Consider the following 24676-nt stretch of genomic DNA (forward strand, 5'->3'; position numbering starts at 1 on the left):
AAGAAGTGGCAACTATCTTCAGAATGGAGGCTTCCACTTATATTGATTAAGTCACTACTTTCATATAAAGCCTAGTTTTTTTTTTAATTAAGGCATTTCCTATATTTCCAATACATCCTTGCTTCCTACTGCAGCACTTTTTAAAAAATCAAATGGCTTAAATTTACAAGACAATGTTTTCTTACTTTAAAATAAGGATAAATGTAGCTTATAAGTATTTAACTTACTTGAGGGAAAATTGAGATACGTGATATGTAATCTGAAAGACGAACAAATTATAACTGAAAATGTTTGAGCTTATTTGAAATAATTCACAGACAGTTTTCTTTTCAAGAAAAGAATGCTACACAGAACATTACCCTTTCAGGGTTATAAATATCAACTTAAAGGTATTGATACATTTGTTTCTCTGACAATAGGCATTCCATTTTCTAATATGTATTAGAAGCTACTAATTATACATTATAACTGTGACAGATGAAAGCATGGTCCACTGGAGGAATTTAAAAAGCCAATGCAACTAAGAACAGAATCCAAAAAAGTGGCATGAGATGTGGCTATTGGGTTAGACAGTGGCCAGAGCACACAGGGCCTTGTAGACCATGTTAAGGGTTTTGTTCTTTATCCAAAGAGCAACTGGTTCCAAACAGGAATATCAGAATCAGATTCTGTGGGTCTGTTTGGTTTTTTTGACTCCAACACAGAGAACAGATTGAAAAGGGACAAGAGTAAAGGGTGAAAGTTTACTACTATTGTATAGGATGAGGAGAGAGATGGTAGCTTGGACTAGAGCAGTGGAGATGGAGAGAAATGGACATATGAAGAAACGTCAAGAAATCATTAGGTCTCGGTGAGAAAATGGATGTGAAAGATGAGAAAGAGGAATATGTCAAAGATACACCCAGGTTTCTGGCTTGTGAAATTAAATAGTTGGTGCCAATCACTTAAATAGGGAACATTAAATTAGGGGGACTTCCCTGGTGGCTCAGTGGTTAAGAATCCGCCTGCCAAAGCCGGGGATATGGTTCAATCCCTGGTCCAGGAAGGTCCCACATGCCGTGGAGCAACTAAGCCCATGCGCCACAACTACTGAGCCTGCACTCTAGAGCCCACAAGCCACAACTACTGAGCCCATGTGCCACAACTACTGAAGCCCACGCACCTAGAGCCTGTGCTCCACAACAAGAGAAGCCATGGCAATGAGAAGCCTGCACACTGCAATGAACAATAGCCCCCGCTCACCACAACTAGAGAAAGCCCGTGTGCAGCAAAGAAGACCCAACACAGCCAAAACTAAATAAAATTTTTTTAAAAATTATTTTAAAAAATAGGGAACATTAGGAGAAGGGCACGTTAGAGGGAGAAGATCATGAATTGGATTTATGTGGAGTTTGAGATGGCTCTGAGATATAGTAGGGAATCATTCATTTTTATTTAATCACTCGATAAATTATTGCCAGGCACTGTTCTAGGTAGTGCAGATATAGCTTAGGGCAAAGGGAGTAAAATACTTGCTTTCATGATGCTTACGTTCTAGACATTCTAGAGAGGCCAACAAGGCAGTTGGATATATAGCTCTGGAGCTCAAAGGTGAGGTTTGGGTGAGAGCTATTAATTTGAGAATTGTTGATACACAAATGAAGAGTTAGAGCTATAAACATGTTTCTCAAGGATTCTGCCTCATCCATGATGGCACCCCAGCCTTGAGGATGATATTCAAAGCCCTTCATAAAATTACATCTGCCCACTTACTCAGCTTTCTCTCTTGCCACTCCCTCACATGCACTATATACTAAAGCCATTTTTAATATTAATATTAAAGCTTCCTAAACTTGACATGCTAATACCTCCATGCCTTTGCATGTGCTCTTCCCTCCACGTACAATGCCTTCCTGCTCACCCTCACTTTTTGACTGTCTTATCATCATGAGTCCCTAAGACCCAGCTTAAGTTTCTCCTCCTCTGGTAAGATTAGTAAAATTTTTACCCTCCTCCCAACCTTAAACTAAGACAGAAGCCCCTCTTCTTAGCTCCTTAGGAGCCTATGTCTTCCTCTATCACAGCACTCATCACACTGTATTGTAATAACTTGCTTCTTACCTGCCTCTTACAACAGACAGTAAACTTTTCAAAGGTCCTTAAGTTCTGCCTGGCACACAATTGTTTCTCAAAATGTTTATTAAATGAATCAGTGAACTGATAAATTATGAAAAATAAGCAGTAGTCTTACCTGCTGTAATTAGAATTCTTTAACTGACAACTAGAATAAAGAAAAAAATTTCCTCCCAAAAGTGCATTATTTAACAAAATTTGGAAAAGCAAGAAGGAGAAAAGTTTATAAAATGTGTGATTATATATAGTGCATCCACATGATGGGTTATATATCCATTAAAAATGCTTACAAAGAGTCTGTGAAAATGGGGAAACACTATGCAAAATCTAAAACTTTATGTATCACACAATACTATCTGGGGGCTGAGGGGGAGGTGAAGGAGTAAAAAAAAGTATACCAAATTGCTAACAATAGTTTCCCTGACAAATTGCGTATGGCTACTTTTTTTTTATCACTATTGCTCACCTTTTCCAAATCTTATACAAAGAACACACGTAATTTTTAGAATTTAAAAAGTTTATTTTTAGGGACTTCCCTGGTGGTCCAGTGGTTAAGACTCCGAGCTCCCAATGCAGGGGGCCCTGGTTCTATCCCTGGTCAGGGAACTAGATCCCGCATGCTGCAACTAAGAGCCCACATGACGCAACTAAAGATCCCACATGCCACAACTAAAAAGATCCCGAATGCCACAACGAAGATCCCATGTGCCACAACTAAGATGAAGCACAGCCAAATGAATGAATATTAAAAAACATATATAAAGTTTATTTTTAAAAAGCCACCAACCATGAATCTTCTAAATACAAAATGTTTAAAATAAGAGAATGTAAGGAACTTCCATACTGTTCTCCATGTGGCTGCACCAATTTATATTCCCACCAACAGTGCAGGAGGGTCCATTCTTCTCCACACCCTCTCCAGCGTTTAACGTTTGTAGACTTTTGGACGATGGCCATTCTAACCAGTGCGAGGTGATACCTCGCAGTTTTGATTTGCATTTCTCTAATAATTAGCAATGTCAAACATCTTTTCATGTGCCTTTTGGCTATCTGTATGTCTTCTTTACAGAAATATCTATTTAGGTTTTCTGCCCATTTTTTGATTGGGTTATTTTTTTTTTTATATTGAGCTGTATGAGCTATTTGTATATTTTAGAGATTAATCCCTTGCCAGTCACATAATTTGCAAATATTTTCTCCCAATCTGTAGGTTGTTTTTTCATTTTGTTTATGGTTTCCTTTGCTGTGCATATACTTTGATTTAATTAGATCCCATTTGTTTCTTTTTGTTTTTATCTCCATTACTCTAGGAGACAAATCCAAAAAGATATTGCGATTTATGTCAAAAAGTGTTCTGCCTATGTTTTGGGGGTTTTTTTTGTTTTGTTTTGTTTTATTTTATTTTTTGGCTGCATTGGGTTTTTGTTGCTGCACGTGGGCTTTCTCTAGTTGTGGCAAGTGGGGGCTACTCTTCCTTGTGGTGCACGGACATCTCATCGTAGTGGCTTCTCTTGTTGCAGAACATGGGCTCTAGGCACACGGGTTTCAGTAGTTGCAGCACGCAGGCCCTAGAGCGTGCAGACTTCAGTAGTTGTGGCACGCGGGCTCAGTAGTTGTGCCTTACAGGCCCTAGAGCGCAGGCTCGGTAGTTGTGGCACACGGGTTTAGTTGCTCCACGGCACGTGGGATCTTCCCAGACCTGGAAAGATCAAACCTGTGTCCCCTGCATTGGCAGGTAGATTCTTAACCGCTGTGCCACCAGGGAAGTCCCTCTGCCTGTGTTTTCCTCTAGGAGTTTTATAGCATCCGGTCTTATATTTAGGTCTTTAATCCATTTTGAGTTTATTTTTGTGTGTGGTGTTAGAGAGTGTTCTAATTTCATTCTTTTACATGTAGCTGTCCAGTTTTCCCAGCACCACTTACTGAAGAGACTGGAGGTTCTTTAAAAAACCAAAAATAGAACTACCATATGATTCTGCAATACCACTCCTGGGCATATATAGGGACAAAACTAATTCGAAAGATACATTCACCCTAATGTTCACTGCAGCACTATTTACAATAGCCAAGACATGGAAGCAACCTAAATGTCCATCAACAGATAAATGGATAAAGATGTGATACATATATACAATGGAATATTACTCAGCCATAAAAAAGAATGAAATAATGCCATTTGCAGCAACATAGATGGACCTAGAGATTATCATATGAAGTGAAGCAAGACAAACATCATATGATATCGCTTATATGTGCAATGTAAACAAAAATGATACAAATGAACTTACATAAAGAACAGAAACAGGGCTTCCCTGGTGGTGCAGTGGTTAAGAATCCGCCTGCCAATTCAGGGGACACGGGTTCGAGCCCTGGTCCGGGAAGATCCCACATGCTGCAGAGCAACTAAGCCCGTGCGCCACAACTACTGAGCCTGTGCGCCACAACTACTAAGCCCGTGAGCCACAACTACTGAGCCCACGTGCCACAACTACTGAAGCCTGCGCACCTAGAGCCTGTGCTCTGCAACAAGAGAAGCCACCACAATGAGAAGCCCATGCACTGCAACCAAGAGTAGCCCCCGCTCGCCACAACTAGAGAAAGCCTGCAGGCAGCAACGAACACCCAACACAGCCAAAAATAAATAAATTTATTAAAAAAAAAAAAAAGAAAGAACAGAAACAGACCCACAGACAAAGAAAACAAACTTATGGTTACCAAAGAGGGAAGGGGTGGGGGAGGGATAAATTAGGAGTTTGGGATTAACTTATACACACCACTCTATAAAAAATAACCAACAAGGACCTACTATATAGCACAGAGAACTACACTCAATATTTTGTAATAACCTATAAGAGAAAAGAATCTGAAAAAATAGACCTATGTATGTATGTATAACTGAATCACTTTGCTGTAAACTTGAAATAACACAACATTGTAAATCAACTATACTTCAATAAAAATGAATAAATTAAAAAATAAAAATAAGAGAATGTACATGCATGTATTTTCTTTCTAAGTCAGAAAGAAAGTAGGCCACAGGGAGGACCTTGGTTCAAAAGGTTCCCAATACCAGCTACCAGGAACACTCTGGACAGTCCTTAGCAACAGTGTGAAAGTAAACATGCCTTTCAAGTGTGCTGGGGGAAAATGAAGACAAAATGAGACATTTTCTATGGGGAAAGTCTGTATATTAGATAAAGACTTCTAAATAAATAAATAAATAACCAAGGTAAGATGCTGTGACAGATACAGAAATTAATGAGACAAATATACTAACCTCAAGGAACTCACAGTGGAATAAATTGTTAAATTATTTTTACTGTTATTTTTACTTCAAACTCCTGCTACTTATAGACTATTTACTCAGAGTAATTTACCCCAAACTTGAAACATTTGAAATGTTTTTGGAACATCTCAACTATTTTATAAGAATTCATTTATTGTCATTGTTATATAGAGTACATGAAAAGAATAAAATTATTATCATAAGGTCAAATTAACTAAGCTGTTATTAGTTTAACAATTCAGTATAGTTACTTTCCATATAACTAAAATTGAATTCTAATCTTCTATAAAGACAGAAACCCACTTTATTTCCATAACAAAAATTTAAATGGCTGTTTCTAAAAATCCTAACTTTTTAGAGCAGAGATGATTTTGAAAGGTGATCCCTCGAACCATATTAGAAAGTACTATAAACTAAAACACTTTAAAAAGGAACCAAAAATTCCTAATGAGGAAAGGATTTTCCTTACTGCATATTAAAACACATTATAAAACTACAGTAATTAAGTTAATACTTAAATTTATTGATCTTATTAGCAAAGGATGACACTGAGTAAAACATAACAGGGAGTACAGAAATAAATCCAAATATATTTGAAAATTTAGTGACTGATACAAGAGATATTTCACATCAGTGAGAAAAGATAGCTGATTTAGTAAATAGTACTGGAATAATAAGCTAGCCAGTTTAAAAATAAAGCTACCTCACACATTATCAATTCTAGACTGATCACAGAATTAAATGCAAATGCAAGCACATGGCATGTTTGCACATACTGCAGGGAAGTACTGATTTAAATATTTTTAACAGTCTTGTAGAAAAGACCTTTCTAAGCATGGTATGCAATACTAGAAATCAGAAAGGAAAATGTAATCACATAAAAAAGAAAACTTCTGTACAGGAAGAAGAAAAAGAAAGCATTAACAAGGTTGACTTGCAATTCATAAATTAAGAAAAAAATCCAATTCATATTGCATAGACAAAGCTTTAATGTCCATAATATATAAAGAGCTCTTAAAAATCAATCACAAAAAAGGGGAAAAAAAGACAAGCATTCTGAAAGAAAAGGACCAATAAACATATGAAAATATTTTCAACCTTACTAGATCAAAGTAATGCACATTAAAGGAATTTAATATATTTTTCATATTCACAAGAGATATTGGCAAGCCTGAGGTAACAAGCATTTTACAAAATTATTTCTCAGATAATAAACTCCTTGAGGGCAGAGAATGTGTCTTGTTCACTACTATATCCTCACACCTAGCACACAGGAGTGCTAGCAGACACAAATATCTGTTGATGATACATATTATGACCTATATTTATCACAATAAAGAGATATCCATAAAAAGCTTTAAAAAAAGATATCCAGAGAGCATCAAAATATGTGAGGCAAAACTGTAAGAAGAAATAGATTAATCCACTGTTATAATTGGAGAGTTTAACACCTCTCTATCAGAAATGGACACATTCAGCAGGCAGAAAATCAGTAATGACATAATTGAGCTCAAAAGCAGCATCAATCAACAACTACAGACTATCCCTCCAAGGGGCCTCTGTGGGGGGGGTGGGGGGAGGGAAACAGCTACAGACTAGACAGCTACAGACTACATCACCTAACAACAGCAGATTACACATTCTTCTCAGGTTCACACAGAATATTCACCAAAATAGACCACATTCTGGGCCATAAAACACCCCTTAACAAATTTAAAAGGATCAAAATCATACAATGTTTGCTCTTACCATGGTGGAGTTGAACTGGAAATCAAAAATGAAAAGATAGCCTAAAAATCCCAAAATACTTGGAGCTTAAACAACATACCTCTCATGGGTCAAAGAAGAAATCTCAAATCTCATGGGTCAAAGAAGGGAAATTGAAAAGTATTTTGAATTAAATGAAAATGAAAAAGTAGTATCAAAATTTGTGGGATGCAACAAACGCATGGCTACAGGGAAATTTATAGCACTGAATGCATATATTAGAAAAGAAATATAAAATTAGTAACATAAGCTTCCACCTTAGAAAACCAGAAAAATAAGAGCAAATTAAATCTAAAGTAAGCAGAAAAAAGGAAATAATAAAAATTAGGGCAGAAAAAAAAATCAATAGAGATTGAATGAAACCAATCAATGAAACCAAAAGCTGCATCTTTGAAAAGATCAATAAAACCTATAAGCCTCTAGCCAGGCTAACTAAGAAAAAAGAGAGAAGACGCAAATTACTAATACCAGAAATGAGAGAGAAGGCATCAGCACAGCTCCCATGGAAATTAAAATAACAATAAGAAATATCATGAACAACTCTATGCTCACAAATTTGATAACCCAGGTGAAATGGACCAAATCCTTGAAAGATAGTCTGCCAAAAGTCACACAAGAAGACAATCTGAATAGGGCTGTATCTATTTTTAAAAGTGAATCAATAATTCATAACCTTTAAAACACAAAGCATCAAGCCCAGATGGCGTCACTGAGTTCTACCATACATTTAAGAAAGAAGTTATGTCCATTCTCTACAATTTCTTCCAGAAGATAGAAGCAGAGGGAATACTTCCAAACTCATTCTATGAAGTCAGCATTACCCTAATACCAAAACCAAAGACATTACAAGAAAAGAAAACTACTGACCAGTATTTCTCATCAACATAGCTGCAAAATCCTCAACTAAATATTAGTAAATCAAATTCAGCAATGCATAGAAGATGCATCTGGGTGGCCTCTTTAGTGAAGTAGGAAGACCCTGAGCTCACCTCCTCCCACAGGCATACCAAAATTACAAATATTTACAGAGCAACTATTGATTATAGACCGGAAGACCAACAGAAAAGATCTTCTACAACTAAAGGTATAAAGAAGTAAACATAGAAGACGGACAGGAGGGGCAGAGACTTAGTAAAGACCCATTCCCCAAGGTGGGTGACTCACGAACAAAATGATAATTACAGTTGTAGAGGTTTCTCCCCAAGGAGCAAGGGGGTCCAAGCCCCACAATGGGGTCCCCAGCCCAGGGGTCCTGCACCAGGAAAACAAGCCCCCAAAAAGATTTGTCTTGGAAAACCAGTGGGGCTTACTTTCGGGAGAGGAAGAGGACTGTGCAAAATAGAGACTCCACTCTTAAAGGACGCACTCAAAACCTCACACTCTCTGGGATCCAGAGCAAAAGCAGTAATTTCAAAGGAGTCTGGGTCAGACCTACCTGCTGGTCTTGGCAGAGAGACAGGAGGCAAGTGGAGCTCACCCTGGGGACATAAACACTGGCGGCAGCCATTTTGGGGAGCTTGTTCTACCGCGAGGACCCCAGCGCTGTCAAGTACCATTTTGGACTCCTCCCTCTCGCTTATTATCTCTGGAACCAAGCCCCTCCTACCAGCATGTCACCACCTGTAATGGGATTCCTAAAGCCATGCAACTAGCCAGGCAGAGACACAGGCTCACACACCAGCAGGCCAGCTACCTTAAGACCCCCCTCCCCCGAGCCCACAGCTGCCACAGGACCTGCGCTGTATAGAAGAGGGCCCAGGACCTGGCCCCACATACCAGTGCACCGGCACTAACCTCGGAACTGCCAGGCCTTGCAGCCAGAGAACCCAGGGCCTGGCCCCACCCACCAGTGGGCAGTCACCAGCCCCAGAACTCCCTGGGTCCAGGCCTTACCCACAAGTGTGCCAACACCTCAACTCCAGGACCCCCAGGGCCCTACAACCAAAGACCCTGAGACCCAGCTTCACCCACCAATGAGCAGGCATTAGCCCCAGGACCACCTGGGCCTTGCCCTGCCCCCCACACCAACAGGCTGCTACCAGCTCTATAATCCCCAGGCTCTACAGCCAGAGATTCCAGGATTCAGCTCTACCAACCAGTGGGCTGGCACTAGCCCCAGGACCTCAGACACTAGTGGGTGGGCAACAGCACCAGAATCCCATGGGCTACGGACCCACCCATCAGAGGGCAGACACCAGACCCAGGACCACCATAGCCCCACAGCCTGTCATGTCAGGACACAGCCCACCAACCAGCACAAAAACACCACCCACAGGACACACTGGGTCCTGGCCCTGCCAACCAGCAAGCCAACACCAGCTCTAGGATACCCTGGGCCCCTCAGCCAGCCTCCCCAGGATCTGGCCCAACACACAAGTGGGTAAAAAAATCAGGTTTGGGACACCCCAGACCCTGCAGCCAGCCATGCCAGAAAATGGACCTGACCACCAGCAGGCTGATAATAGATCCAGGACCCCCCAGCCCCACACCAGAACCCAGTTCCCACCCACCAGTGGGACAGCGCTAGCCCCAGGACCCTCTGGGGCTCTGCAGCCAGGTGCCTCATGACCCAGCCCCACCAACCAGTAGCCAACAGCCTCTGCACAAGACAAGGCCTGACAAAGAAACAGACTGGGGACCAGTCACGCCTACCAGACCAACCACAGTAGCCAGCTCACCACAACAGAAGGACCCATGCAGCCCACAAAGGGAGCACCCTTAGACCATATAGCTCCAGTAACTACAGGGGAGTGCACTGCTGGGATGCATAGGATGTCTCCTATACAAGGCCACTTCTCCAAGGCTGGAAACATAACCAACCTACCAAGTATATAAAAATAAAAATAGCAAATTAGACAAAATGAGAAAACAGAGAAGTATTCTGCAACTAAAGTAACAAGATAAAATTTAGAAGAACTAAAGGAAGCAGAGATAAGCAATCTAACCAATAAAGTGGTCAAGGTAATGATTATAAAGATGTTCAAAGAACCCAGAAGAAGACTGGATGAACAGAGAGAGAAGTTAGAAGTTTGTAACAAAGAGTTAGAAAATACAAAGAAGAAAGAACAGAGGTAAATACAGTAACTGAAAAAATACAACAGAAGAAATCAAGAGAAGACTGCATGATATAAGCAATGGATCAGTGAGCTGGAAAACAAAGTAGTGAAAATCACTAAACCTGAATGGAAAAAGAAAAAGTAATAAAAAGAAACAAGGACAGTTTAAGAGACCTCTGCACAATGACTCACATTCACATTACAGGGGTCCCAGAAGAAGAAGAGAGAGAAAAAAAGCAGAGAATGTATGAAAGACATAATAGTTGAAAACTCGCCTAAACTGGGAAACGAAACAGACACAGACGTCCAGGTCCAGGAAGCAGAGAGAGTCCCAAATGAGACCAACCCAAAAAAGACTACAACAAGACACATAGTAATTAAATTGGCAAAAATTAAAGATAAAGAGAACATTAAAAACAACCAAGGAAGAAGCAACAAGCTACAAAGGAACTCCCATTAGGCTATCAGCTGAGTTTTCAGCAGAAACTCAGCAGGCCAAAAGGGAGTGGCATAATACATTTAAAGTAATGAAAGGGGAAAATCCTACAACCAAGAAGACTCTACCCAGCAAGGCTTTCACTCAGATTTGATGGAGAGATCAAGATTCACAGACAAGCAAAAGCCAAAAGAGCTCAGCTCGACCAACCAGCTTTACAGGAATTGTTAAAGGGACTTCTCTAAATGAAAAAGAAAGGCCACAACTAGAAACATAAAAATTACAAAAGGAAAGCCTCATTGGTAAAGGCAAATATACAATAAAGGTAGTAAACCAACCAAGTACAAAGTTAGTAGGAAGGTTAAAAGACAAAAGTAGTAAAACCACCTACATCCACAATAACTAGTTAGGGATATACAAAACAAAAAGATGTAAAATATGATGTCAAAAACAATAAATGTGGTGGGGGGAGAAAAAATGCAGGGTTGTTAAAATGTGTTTGAACTTAAGAAATCAGCAACTTACAACAATCATATAAATATATAGAGATTGCTATATATAAACCTCATGGTAATAACCAAGCAAAAAACTACAATAGATACACAGGAAAAAAAAAAAAGAAAAAAGGTATCCAAATACAACACTAAAGCTAGTCATCAAATTACAAAGGAAAAGAGCAAAAGAAAAAGAAAGGAACAAAAAGAACTACACAAACAGCCCCAAACAGTTAACAGAATGGCAAAAATTACATAGCTATCAATAATTACTTTAAATGTAAATGGACTAAATACTCCAAACAAGGGCAGAGAGTGGCTGAATGGATACAAAAACAAGACCCATACATACGCAGCCTACATGAAACTCACTTCAGATCTAAAGACACAGACTGAAAGTGAGGGGATGGAAAAAGGTATTCTATGCAAATGGACATGAAAGTCAGGATAGAAACACTTATATCAAACAAAATAGACTTTAACAAAGACTATAACAAGAGACAAAGAAGGAGCTTGCATAATGATCAAGGAATCAGTCCAAGAAGTAGATATAACTGTTGTAAATATATAAGCGCACAACATATGAGCACCTAAATACATAAAGCACATATTAACAGACATGAAGAAACTGACAGTAACACAATAACATCAATAGTACAGAACTTTAACACCCTACTTACATGAACTGAAAATCATCCAGACAGAAAATCAATTTGAAAAAAGGGGTTTAAATGACACATTAGATCAAATGCATTTCAAAGATATATAGAGAACATACCATTCAAAAACAGCCAAATACACATTCTTTACAAATGCACATGGAACTTTCTCCAGAATAAATCAAACGCTAGGCCACAAAACAAGTCTCAGTAAATTTAATAAAATCCAAATTATATCATGAATCCTTTCTGACCAGAATGCTATGAGACTAGAAATCAACTACAAGAACAATACTGCAAAAAAGCACAAACACATGGAAGCTAAGCAATATGCTAGTAAACAACCAATGTTTACTAGCATGATTTTGAGGTCACTGAAAAAAATCAAAAAATACCTGGAGACAAATGGAAACAAAAACACGACAATCCAAAATCTATAGGACAATAAAAACAAAAATAAACAAACGTGACCTAGTGAAACTTAGAAGCTTTTGCATAGCAAAGGAAACCATAAACAAGACGAAAAGACAACCCTCAGAATGGGAGAAAATATTTGCAAACGAAGCAATGGACAAAGGACTAATATCCAAAATATACAAGCAGCTCATGCAGCTCAATATCAAAAAAAACAAACAACCCAATCCAAAAATGGGCAGAAGACCTAAATAGACATTTCTGCAAAGAAGATATACAGATTGCCAACAAACACATGAAAGGATGCTCAACATCACTAATCATTAGAGAAATGCAAATCAAAATCACAATGAGGTATCACCTCACACCAGTCAGAATGGCCATCATCAAAAACTCTACAAACAATAAATGCTGGAGAGGTGTGGAGAAAAGGGAACCCTCTTGCACTGTTGGTGGGAATGTAAACTGATACAGCCACTATGGAGAACAGTATGGAGGTTCCTTAAAAAACTAAAAATAGAACTATCGTATAACCCAGCAATCCCACTACTGGGCATATACCCTGAGAAAACCATAACTCAAAAAGTCATGTACCACAATGTTCACTGCAGCACTATTTACAATAACCAGGACATGGAAGAAACCTGTGTCCATTAACAGATGAATGGATAAAGAAGATGTGGCACATATATACAATGGAATATTACTCAGCCATAAAAACAAACGAAATTGAGTTATTTGTAGTGAGGTGGATGGACCTAAAGTCTGTCATACAGAGTGAAGTAAGTCAGAAAGAAAAAAACAAATACCGTATGCTAACACATATATATGGAATCTTAAAAAAAAATGGTTCTGAAGAACCTAGGGGCAGGACAGGAATAAAGACGCAGACATAGAGAATAGACTTAAGGACACGGGAGGGTGAAGGGTAAGCTGGGACAAAGTGAGGGAGTAGCACTGACATATATACACTACCAAGTGTAAAATAGATAGCTAGTGGGAAGCAGCTGCATAGCACAGGGAGATCAGCTTGGTGCTTTGTGTTCACCTAGAGGGGTGGGATAGGGAGGCTGGGAGGGAGACACAAGAGGGAGGGTATATGGGGATATAAGTATACGTATAGCTGATTCACTTTGTTATACAGCAGAAACTAGCACAGCAATATAAAGCAATTATACTCCAATAAATATTAAAAAAAAAGTCCATAATGTTAAAAGTGGAAATCTCTAAGAGACGCAATATCATTTTTTTTAACATTAGGAGAAGCTTTATTTAACAAGGTATGATTTATGTTGAGACTATGCTGACATTATGCAATGTCATTTCTACTTTTTCTTTGTACTTGTCTTTATTAAATTGTTTACATTGAGCCTCTTTTAAAATAATAACAGAATTATTCAAAAATAAACCGCTCAAATGAAAAACTTAACACAGGAAATTACAAGTATGTCCAGGTTATGTTAAATTCTAACAAAAACAACTTTAACTGCTCAACTAAGAAATCTACAGAGAAGACATTCTATTACAAAGTTCCTAAACAGCCTACGAGAAAAATAAAAATGCTGAGACAAAGTGCTTTTTTCCTTTTTAAGATAAACAACATTACTCTTGTGTTTCTCAAAGACATCAGATTCAGCTATTTGGTCATTTACAAAACTTAACTTCCTCAATGTAATTCCCCAGAACAGCTTTAGCTGAGTAAAATGACTTGGAGGCTACCCCTTGTTAACTCATAATTTTTTTTTCTCCTAAAAATAAATGTGGTGAGATCTGGAAAGAGGAAAAAGCATAAATTAATACTTGCATCCATTCAGTCTACTAAAATATTTTCTTTAAATGAGTCTCAGGTGTGAATAGGGAATATAGTTAATAATTACATAATATCTTTGGATGGTGACATACTGTAACTAATTGTGGTGATCATTTTAAAATGTATAAAAATACCAAATCACTATGTTAATAGGAACTAACATAGTGTTTAGGTCAATTATACTTCAAAAACAAACAAACTCATAGAAAAAGACATCAGATTTCTGGTTACCAGAGGAGAGGATGGCAGAGGGGGAGTTGGATGAAGGTAGTCAAAAGGCACAAACTTCCAGTTATTAAAAAAAAAAAAGTTACAAACTTCCAGTTGTAAGATAAATAAGTACTAGGGATGTAATTAACATGATAAATATAATTAGCACTGCTGTATGTTATATATGAAACTTAAGAGAGTAAATCCTGAGTTCTCTTCACAAGAAAAAAAATTTTTTTTCTATTTCTTTAATTTTGTATCTATATGAGATGACAGATGATCACTCAACTTATTGTGATAATCATTTCATGATGTATGTAAGTCAAATCATTATGCTGTACATCTTAAACTTATACAGTGCTGTGTGTCAATTATATCTCAATAAAGCTGGAAGAAAATGTATATAATAATTTAAAAAATCAATGAAGAAAAAAATTTTTTCTTTTTGTTTGCCAGGGAAAGGCAAGACAAACAGTACTTTTAGTTTAACTATAAAAGAAAAAAAAACATACAAATGAAGAAACCACAATTCTAAACTATCCTCACCTACAAATTCCCTTTCCAAAAGCTTTCCTGATTTAAAAAAAAAAATTAAAAATGAATTAAAATTCACTAGTCTATCAATTATAAAGTGAAGAGGTGATATACCCATTATCCAGTCAGTATATTTCAATCTCCTGTGATACCTAAAATACATGGTTTGACTGCTCCAGGAAAAAAAAAATGATATGTCAAAACTCTTGGTTATTTTATGTAGTGTTGTCAGAGCCTCAGTCTAAAAAACCATCCAAATAACATTCTCCACAATTTCCAAATACTTTTTAGAAGGGATTTATGGTTTATTTCTTAAAACTTCAGAGAAATTGGTAACACTTTTTTCAAGTAGACATTCTTCACTAACGCATACTACAACAAATTTTATCATCCACCATTTCCATATTTCTGTTTGCTGTTTACATTCTAATGATTCCAGTTTTAATTTAAAAATAATAGCATTAAAGAGGAGAAAACTCTTTACCTCAGTAAACATAGATAAAGCCACTAGATGAGGTTCATTCCTCAACTTTATTGTTAATAATTTGAAGTGCAGAGTGAAGACTAAACAGAGCTGTTTTGGAAGACAGAACTACAACATTTGATATGAAAATCATCGGTTGAGACCCAAATGTCATTTTTAGAGAGTCACTTTTCTAACCACAACCACACATTAAGATAGTCTATAAATTATAAATTGATAAATGTAAAAGGTACTCAACTCGATGTCCCTGAAGAGCAGATAAGGATAATCAGCCTCCCTCATATGGAAATAAATAGAATATTTTATCCACTGAGGATTTAAAGCCAGTAAAAACTGACAGAACTTTAGGGGACTGATTCTACAGAATATATCTCAGTCACGCAGCACAACCAATAAAAACACTGCAGGATTCCAGGATTTGTGTATGGTTGGGCATCTTCCCCAAATGGTATTCTGCAGCTAAAGAAATATAGATATTGATTTCGAATTTTTGATGTGCTTTTAACTATCCCATCAAATAAATTGACCTGTGAGGAAGTTTTTCATCTACTGTAACCTTTTCTACCTGCTTGTATTTTTAGTAACAAATATCAATCCCGGGCTTCCCTGGTGGTGCAGTGGTTGAGAGTCCGCCTGCCGATGCAGGGGACACGGGTTCGTGCCCCGGTCCGGGAGGATCCCATGTGCCGCGGAGGGGCTGGGCCCGTGAGCCATGGCCGCTGAGCCTGCGCGTCCGGAGCCTGTGCTCCGCAACGGGAGAGGCCACAGCGGTGAGAGGCCCGCATACCGCAAAAAAATGATAATAATAATAAAAAATAAAATGCTATAATAATTAAGAGAAATATTTTTCCACTTCCAATGAGAACATTCACACATGAAAAAAAAATCACAGGGTAACACACAGTCATAACTGACATTCTTCAAATACAAGGAACAAGGACATACAAATAACATAAATCTTTCTATTCTGGGTGTCAGTACAGGAAAACACTAGCCATATTTTTTAGGAATGAGTTAAAGTACCCTGAACAATTATGTCTATTGTTAAAGATTAATGCTTGAATTGTATCATCAGTCAAAAGAAGAGCACTGTTTAAAATGTTCACAAACATAATTGTTTTGGCTTACAAATGGAATTGTTTGATGACATTTTTCTCATCATTTCTAATTTTAAACAGTAAAAAATTATATCAATTTGAAAAAAGAGCTACAAATTTAAAGCCTTATAAAGATAAAAACTGCATATTCTCTATCTGATATAACTATCCTAGAGCTCCCTATTACTATATATTATGATAAAGTTTTAAATTATTATGTCTACTTTAGTAGTTTTACAGATAACCGATTTTACAGAAAGAGTCTATTAAAAAGTAGTTTAGTAGGAACTTAACTATATTTTAAATTGATAACATAATCACAGAAGAAATAATTCAAATACCTCTGAACACCTGCTTTCTTTGACTATATATCTTTAGTGGGATATATTATAAGGACATAAAGAGGCAAAGAAATCTTTACTTGGTAAATCTGTTGCAGGAGGGAGTATCAGTATAGCAATTCCAAAACTATCATGTGTGTGTAGGGCAGATTAAATGAGTAAATATATTGATATGGTTGAGAATCAGAATTCTCCCTGTAGGAAAAGGGAGATACAAATATGAACTGAGGAAAGGTAAAGTTGAACTCTGTGATTCTGAACTTGAATTGAAGGTATCCTATAAAATCATGATTTCTTATAAAAAATGTGGGTGTATGTGTGTAACCATTTAAAGGGCCTAGAAGCAACAACAGTAGTAGTAGTGAGTATATTCAATGCCCAAATTTTGGTTTCTAAGTACCATTTTCCACTAAAATGAACGAGGGCTCCACTGTTAAATAGTTGATTCCAAGTAGAATATACAAGGTGAGCCTGGAACACCTTATTGTACAAAGAAGTAAGAAGGTGCCCAAATACCAATGTGGACATATGCAAAGGCCACAGGAACTAGTTTGAAGGGACTAAACAAATTTGAGATAATTCAGTCATCAAAAAGAATAATGGTAACAGATCATCACATCGGATACATTTTTTAAAAAGGAATCCTTGGGTACATAGAGGTACTAAAATAAAAGGAGAGGGACTTCCTTGGTGTTCCAGTGGTTAAGAATCCACCTTCCAGTGCAGGGGACGAGGGTTCAATCCCTGGTCAGGGAACTAAGATCCCATAGGCCGCCAGGAAGCTAAGCCCGTGCGCTCTGGAGCCCACGCGCCACAACTAGAGAGAAGCGCACACGCCTCAACAAAGAGCCCACGCACCACAACTAAGACCCAATGCAGCCAAATAAATAAATAAATTTTTTTTTTTGTATCTTCCTTTAAAATAAAATAAAAAGTGAGAGGAGGAATATCTCTTCTTTAAAGAAAATAGCCAGCAAACATATGTAGAAGGATTGAGAGAACTGGAAAACCATTATTTGGCAACAACCAATGCAATGATTTATTCAGGCAAGGTTTATCAATGGCTACTAAAACCACCGTATAGAAAAAAAATTGTTGGAAAACAGAATAGCTAATGATAAAGTATCACCTCCACAGATTAATTGTTAAGTATAAAAGGGAAAAGACACCTTTAAAATGTAGGAATCTGGTTAACCTAAGTGATCAATCTTAACATCACCAATAAATGGACAAATTATCATTACATTACTCTTGATGTGATCAAATGGAAAGTTTACAATAACTACCATGTAACAGTCTTGAAAAAAAACTATTTAGCCTGAAACTGTGAAGAAACAATCAAATTCATTTTGTGAGGCATTCTACAAAACAATTGGCCTAGACTTTTCAAAAATGTCAATGTCTTGAAACACCAAAAAAAAAAAAAAAAGGAAGGGGCTTCCCTGGTGGCGCAGTGGTTGGGAGTCCGCCTGCCGATTCAGGGGACGCGGGTTCGTGCCCCGGTCCGGGAAGATCCCACATACCGCGGAGCGGCTGGGCCCGTGAGCCATGGTCGCTGAGCCTGCGTGTCCGGAGCCTGTGCTCCGCAACGGGAGAGGCCACAACAGTGAGAGGCCCGCGTACCACAAAAAAAAAAAAAAAAAAAAAAAAAGGAAGGAAGATAGGAGGAAAAAGAGAAGGTGAGGATTGTTCTAGATAAAAGAAAACAGAGAGATATGACAACCAAATACAATTCAATGAAATCTCTTACTCAATTCAGTGTTATTTTCCTAAAAAGCTATAAGAGACATTGCTGGAACATCCGGGTAAATTTGAATTTTTTCATATGGCCTATACATTAGATAATATTATCATATCAAAATTAAATTATTTGGGTATGCTAATGGCATTATGGTTATGTAGAAGGATGTCCTAGTTCCTAGGCGATGCATGATGAAGTATTTAGAAGTATCATGATGTTTCCACCTTACTTTCAAATGCTTCAGCAAGGAAAAAAAAAGTGTACATTTGTGTGTGTGTGTGTGTGTGTGTGTGTGTTAGAGAAAAAGCAAAAAAGCAAAAGAAGCATAATGTTAACAACTAGTGAGTCTAGGTAAAGGATATAGAGGTATTTGTTGTACTACTCTTTAAACTTTTTTGTATAGGTTTGAAACTTTCAAAAGCAAAAAAGTTGGGGAAAAAAGTAGGATGGAAATTAAATCGACTTTAGAGCAGCTGATCAGACTTTATAACGTTTAACTACTTCTTCACCCTATCCATAAGACCTAAAAGCCAGTACAAAGTTCAGACAGGTTGGACTAAAAATGAAAGTAATAATCCTAACAAATAATAAGTAATTATAAGCCAATCCATCATTAACTTCCAATTATAGCTATAGACTAACCATAATCTCTGATGAGAATTCTGTGAAAGATGACATGTGCTGACTCACCTAGCACAATTGTGAATAAACAAAAGCTGTCTTGTATAACATTTTCTCCAAATCCAAATATGACTACCAAACGATTTTTTCCCCAATCAAGATCTATTAGTTAAAAGGAACTCTAAATTAAAATGTTGTTACAGAAGTACAGATGATCCCAGACACCACATCACTATAATAATAATAATGATAACAATAATAATAAACAAACTCTGTACCAGGAATTTTGTAAACCTATGCACACATACCATCTCACTTAATCCTCACAACAACTCTATAAGGCAGGTACTATTATTATCCTCATTTTATAGATTTAAAAAATAACAAAGGCTGAATAACTTTTGCAAGATCATACTGCTACTAAATAGCAAAACACACCTTGAATCCAGGCAATTTGACTCCAAGCCCAAGCTTTTTGCTCTGTACCCTCTACTGCTTTACTATGAAACGTAAAATTTAAATAATAACTGACTGTATTAATTCAATATCTACCAAAAACTACACAATGGAGTTATTTCAAAGAAAATCATAAGCATGTCTTTTTTCCCTAATACACATACTTATATTTACACATACACCAACTGAATGAAGTTAGAATTTAACCAGATGCCCAATTTACTGCCAAATCCCAAGTGCAAATAAAAATGATATAGAGCTGTATTACTCAGTTACCTATTCATATATATGGTTGAATATGTTACATATAAATTCAAAACAAATACCAACATATTTCCAAAAGCCTTCATCTAGAACCTTATCCCTGCCCACTCAAGGGAAAAAATACTGAAAAAACTTTTTTCAGGTACAGCATTCCTCAAACATACTTAACTTAAACAACGACATAACAGGAAAAAAAGAATAATTAAGACATAAACCTTGAACACTGATGCCACGGTGAAAAAATATTAAGAAACAAAGCATGTCCCCCCAAACCCAGTCATCTTACAATGTTCTCTACCTCAATGAACTGTACCACAATCCATCCAGCTACATAAGCCAAAATGGTAGTGGTGGCTGATGGCACCTTTCTCTCCCTCATTCCTCATATCCAATTCATCACCCAGTTCTACCTCCTAAACATCTCTAAAACCCATCCACTTTTACCTGTCTTTACCACCACCTTGTCTAAGATATTGCCATCTCTCATCTGGCCCCTCCTCATCCACACTCTTATCTCCTCTGTAAACAGTTTTTCTTCTGTATAACATCAAGTCCTTTTTCATAGAATTTACAATAGTTGCAACTTTACATTTCTTTGATGGAATATTTGATTTATGTCTGCCTCCCCTCATAAGTTCTATGAGGTAGAGACTGCATTTACTCATCACTATATCACTGTGGCCTAGAAGCGTGCCTAGTAAATAAATAAATGCTAAATGATTGAATGCATGTCAAAGATTACAAACATTAATAAACAGTCCAAAAAAATTAAGTAGTTACAAGACTCATGAACCATCATAAGGAGTACCTTATTTCATCATTTCTAGATCACACATTTTTACATTTTAAACTCTGAAACTGAATACACCTTACAGTTGACAATCTTTTTATGTTTAATGGGCAATATTTTTTTTCTTTCACAGCAGTTCATAAAATAATGGTGCACCTTGGAATAAAATAAACAAACAAATAAAAAATCCTCATCACAGGTAAATCTACAATACACCTGACCCACTCAGTTCAAACCTGGTAGTCTAGCCTCCCTTCTCCTTTGGCCACCACGCCACTCCCAACATTCAATAATTAACAGTGCTTACTGGTTCTTTCACCAACAGTTATCCAATTAATTCTTTTCTTTAAATCCCACAATAATAACACTAGATCTATCTAATTCCTCATTGCCTGGTATCTGAGCTCTTGCCACAGCTTCATTCATTTAAACATTTGTTTCAAATTCAGCCAACACTGCCCACCTATATGCAAAGAAATGAAGATACAAAGCAATCCAGTTAACTGTCCCTCCCACTAATCTCTCTCTCCTGCAATTTAGAATTTTGCTCATTTTATGCCTCAAACTGGAATTACTTTCCTCCCAATTTCTACCTACCAAATTTATACTCACTATTTTAGTTCTAGATCAAATCTCATCTTCTTCATGAAATATTCCCTGGTTAATCTCTCTTTTCAACCTTAACATTCTAAAACACATAAAACCAAACGCATACTGCCTATATTTTGTTTCTTGCAAGGCAAGGTTTACATGTCAAACATTCTAATAGAATGTAAGCTCCCTAAGAGCAGAGACTTTTGTCTCTTGTTCACTGTTCTATTCCCAGCACCTAGAAGAGTATCTGGTACGTAATAGCTGCTTAGCAAGTATTTATTGAATTAATGCTCTTTATATATTCCAGAGTAGTGAACAAATCTTTGCAACTGTAGTAAGTGGGAAGAGTCAAAAGGAGCTGGACTAAATTACTTGAATTCTTTGAGCTTCAGTTTCTTCATCTGCTAAATGTAAATAATACTCAATAGCTCAATGAGTTGGTATAATGATTTAATGCAATAATGCTTTAAAGCAGCGGTCCCCAAACTTTTTGACACCAGGAACCAGTTTCGTGGGGAGGGGAATATGGTTCAGGTGGTAATGCAAGTGATGGGAAGCCGCAGATGAAGTTTCGCTGGCCCACCACTCACCTCCTACTGGGCAGCCCTGTTCCTAACAGGCCGCAGACCAGTACCAGTCCGTGGCCCGGGGGGTGGGGACCCTTGCTTTAAAGCATCTGGTACAGAGCTGAGGGCAAGAGGATGTTCTCAATAAATGTTTTGATGATATTGTGGCAAAAGTTAAATAGTAAGAAGCATTTAATAAATGCCTACTAAATGAATAAAATCTCAGGAAAAATATAAAAAATTTGAGTAATGTCTAGCCTATCATTTATCCAATGAAGAATTTCATGAGTGAATTAATTCTGAAATATTATACGTTTAGCCCCACTCTTAAACGTGGCTAAAACCATTTCTGACTAATTAGGAATAACCTCATTTAGACTGGGTACATGTATTAATATTTATATTTTATTGACATAGAGATTATCTTTGACTCCTAAAGAAGAACAATAATTTTGCTATTAGAATAGTAAAATACTCATAATAGAAGAAAGCTGCAAAGTTATTTAACTTACATGGCCCCAAGAAAGACAAGAAGTACAAAAATTTCTGTCTACAAAACATTACTGAATAGTAAACAATGCTGTTTTACCAGATCTATCAAATTATGCAGAAGGGGCTTCCCTGGTGGCGCAGTGGTTAAGAATCCGCCTGCCAATGCAAGGAACACGGGTTCGAGCCCTGGTCCGGGAAGATCCCACATGCCGCAGAGCAAATAAGCCCATGCGTCACAACTACTGAGCCTGTGCTCTAGAGCCCGCGAGCCACAACTACTGAAGCCCGCGTGCCTAGAGCCCGTGCTCTGCAACAAGAAGCCACCACAATGAAAAGCCCGCGCACCGGAACAACGAGTAGCCCCCGCTCACCACAACTAGAGAAAGCCGGCGCACAGAAACGAACACCCAACGCAGCCAAAACTAAATAAATAAAATAAATTAAATATATATATATATAGAAATATCTCATAAACAATCGCAACAAATAAACTTTTCAATATATTCGTATTCCATTTTACAGAAAAATGAGCATCAGTTAAATGGTTTTTAAACTCTTTTTACTAAACTATAAAAGTTCTCATATTGGCTACTTTTTGACTTTAAACACGTCCCAAAATTTTACAGTGAAAGAACTGATAATTAATTCAATACAGCATCAGATTATTCGACTAATTAGAAACTCTCCCTTGTTCAGGGAAGACACTTTATTTACTTGTAAATTGGTACACACACAGACTTTACCTTTCTAAAGCTTTTCTAATCCCTCTGTGTACTTTCAATGACTCACAATCTAATTACAAATCATAAACAACCAAGGAGGAAAGAGCATTCCCTTGTGTCTATCTGCTATTAATTGACACAAAATCATCGCAAAAATTCTACTGGGGACATATGTTTCGAGTAGGAGAAGGGAAAAAAATCCCATCTAAGTTAATTCAGATACAAAGAGCTGTAGGATGAGGTATTCTCCTCTAACCATAGGGTAGCAGTGAACCCCTTGTGGGAGAATAATCAATACAAAACAAAAATGTAAGCCAAATAGATCTTAAGTATAAACTTCATAAGCAGAGTCATGCTTGGCTGTTCGTCTCGTATTCACCAGTCATCATAAGAATGTGTTTGAACATCCAACCTAAAAAGCCCTGACATGTGGATGGAAGTCGAAGAGTTGAGGATGAGTAAGAAACAAATAAAGTGATTAAACGTTAATGTCTGAATGGAAAAGCATTAAGATATTCAGGCAAATGTGTTAAGAGTCTGAAGCAGTAACAAAGGCCTAAAAAGGGATAAAGGAGTTAGGAATGAGAAGATTGAGATCTTGAGAATCTGATTTGGGGGGATTTTTTTTTTTCTCTTTTCTGTTCTTTTTTTAACGGAGAGAAATAGGGAAGGAGTTAAATGGATGCAATAGCTTAGGGGACTAGCGATCGTGCCTGAAACACGTACGAAACGCCTCTAGGAGAGGGGGAACAGCTGCCCACAGGAAGGCTTACGGTTCGTTAGCTCTGGAGACCAGGAAGGGCAAGGAGTCAGAAAACAAATTACACCAGAAACAGAGATGAGGGAGGCGCCAAAACCCTCAGAGAGCCTAAACTGTTGGCTACTGGGTCTCCACTGAGGGCAGGGACCCCCGAGAAACCCGGTCATTTGGAAGGACCAGAGACACTAAGTCCCAACCTCCTCTGAGGCTAGCGGAGTCAGAGGAACTCAAGTCGACCCCTCACCGAAAAACCGAAAACAGAACTGGAGAAATGTAAACAATGTGCAGGAGCCACCAACCGGGAAATGTTCCAGCTCCACCAGCAGCCGCCACAAAAGCAGCCGACACACACGCAGACGCCCCGACCTCAGCGCCGCAGCTACAAGCACCTCGAGCTCCCCGGCCACCGTAGTAAGAGAAAAGCCCCACCCCCTTCAAACCCAGTAGGTCAGCCACTTCCGGGGCACTAATGCCTATTGATTGGCAGCAACAGTAGCAGCGGCCTACAGGTCCCCGGTCCGTTTACTTCATCCTTTTTTCGTCCTGTTTGCCGCCTCAGACTCTAAGTCACCAATATAGCAAGAGCAGAACCACGAGAAAGTATCCATCTATAAGCGGTGTCTCCGATAGACAAACTACATTATTCCTGCCATGACTTCCTGCTGAACAATTGGACTTCAACTCCCAGCTTGCCGTGCAACACTCCCTCTCCTCCAGCGCGGGAACTACAAGATCCAGCATGCATTGCCCCCCTTAGTCTTCGCTCTGCCCCTGACACCTGCAGACCTCAAAGGCGATTTCAGAGGATTCATTAAATCCTTTAGATTAATGTAGACCTTTCTACCAAGACCCACTTTGGTAAAAATACCAGTATACTCTCCTTTCCTTTTGTGAAGGTATTAAATATCAAGGAATATGTGAGTTCATTTTCCACGTTCAGATTATTTTCCAGAATTGAAACAGGACAGTC

General features: G+C 37.9%; 1 protein-coding gene across 2 annotated transcripts in view; it reads right to left on the reverse strand.

The window, feature by feature from the left end:
- ATG4C (autophagy related 4C cysteine peptidase) overlaps positions 1-24438 on the reverse strand; it is an 88692-nt gene extending 64254 nt beyond the window's left edge. The window contains exon 1 of one of the 2 annotated variants that reach the window (XM_022581246.2): positions 24006-24436. The gene's annotated coding sequence lies outside the window, so the exon portion shown is untranslated. Of the gene's footprint in view, positions 1-24005 lie in introns of both variants that reach the window. The other variant, XM_089921590.1, reaches the window with a different exon arrangement.
- Positions 24439-24676: the final 238 nt, after the last annotated feature.

The sequence above is a fragment of the Delphinapterus leucas genome, chromosome 1, assembly GCF_059928025.1.
Source record: "Delphinapterus leucas isolate spDelLeu-1000000601 "Yukka" chromosome 1, BTC_Dleu_Yukka2, whole genome shotgun sequence".
In the NCBI taxonomy this organism is placed as follows: Eukaryota; Metazoa; Chordata; class Mammalia; order Artiodactyla; family Monodontidae; genus Delphinapterus; species Delphinapterus leucas.